This window comes from Eptesicus fuscus, chromosome 13 (genome assembly GCF_027574615.1).
Source record: "Eptesicus fuscus isolate TK198812 chromosome 13, DD_ASM_mEF_20220401, whole genome shotgun sequence".
NCBI classification, from domain to species: domain Eukaryota; kingdom Metazoa; phylum Chordata; class Mammalia; order Chiroptera; family Vespertilionidae; genus Eptesicus; species Eptesicus fuscus.
The window spans coordinates 9,805,698-9,807,037 of NC_072485.1; the positions used below are offsets into that span (position 1 = coordinate 9,805,698).

General features: G+C 44.3%; 1 pseudogene; it reads left to right on the plus strand.

The window, feature by feature from the left end:
• Positions 1–210: 210 nt before the first annotated feature.
• On the plus strand, positions 211–886 carry LOC103303782 (GTP-binding nuclear protein Ran-like; annotated as a pseudogene).
• The last annotated feature ends 454 nt before the right edge of the window (positions 887–1,340 follow it).

A 1,340-nucleotide genomic window follows, 5' to 3' on the forward strand; every position in this document is an offset into this window, starting at 1 on the left:
CAGAGGAAATGGTAGCCATAAGAATGACATACTTGCCTGGATATTGCCAAACACCACTGATGTTCCACAGAAAGGCAATGAAGAGCTGAGGGAAGTACTGGGCAATTGAATTCCAGGTGTAAAAACCTTTCTTGCAGTGAGGGGTAGAAAAAGCCAAGGACTGGCTCTCAGTCAGACTGGCCTGGAGATGCTTCTGGCAGTAACATCACTATGGCTGCCCAAGGAGAACCCCAAGTTCAATTCAAACTTGTATTGGTTGGTGACGGTGGGGCTGGGAAAGCGACATTCATGAAACTTCATCTGACTGGTGAATTTGAGAAGTATGCAGCCACTCTGGGTATTGAGGCCCCTGTCCTCATGTTCCAATAAAATGCCTATTAACTTCAATGTGTAGGATACAGCGGGCTAAGAGAAGTTCAGGAAATTGAAAGACGGCTATTACATCCAAGCCCAGTGTGCCATTATAATGTAACTTCCAGAGTTACTTACAAGAATGAGCCAACTGGCATAGAAATCTGGTACGAGTGTGGGGAAACATCCCCATCATGTTGTGTGGCCACAAAGTGGATATTAAGGACAGGAAAGTTAAGGCTAAATCAATGATCTTCCACCGAAAGGAGAATCTTCGCTACTATGGCATTTCTGCCAAAAGTAACTACCACTTTGAAAAGCCCTTCTCTGGCTTGCTAGAAAACTAATGGGAGACCCTTCCTGGGAGTTTGCTGCCATGCCTGCTCTTGCCCCACCAGAGGTTGTCCTGGACCTGGCTCTGGCAGCACAGTATGAGCGCAACCCAGAGGTTGCTCAAACCACAGCTCTCCTGGGTGAGGGTGATGGCCTGGGAGAAAGGGAAGCTAGAGCCCAGCATCAGAAGACTAGATCATAGGCAACTGTCCTGTGATGTCAGTGCAGAGCAAAACTTTTGCTTGATCTTTGGGATGCTGAAAGAGAGGAATAGACTTTGGAATGAATGTGGCATATTTATTTGGGAACGTAGTTGTTTCCTTATTGAGTTCCAAATATAAAACTGCTAGTCACATCACAATATTCAGTGGTAAAACCTTGCTTGTTACTGTCATTCTCATTCCTTTCTCCTTCAGAATCAAGTTGTATTTCAGAAAAAAGAAAGAAAAAAACAGGACCAAGTCTAAAACAAATCAGAGAGAACAAATTTAAAGAGGTTGAATGTCAAGATCATTTACAATGGTTGGAAATCATAGGGCTTTGGATGGAGACACCAGGGTATATGCTTTGGATGGAGACACCAGGGTGTATTTCAGATCAGGAAACAGGTCAAGATGGGGAACTGTGCAAGAGATCATGGCTTTTTATTGAGGCAA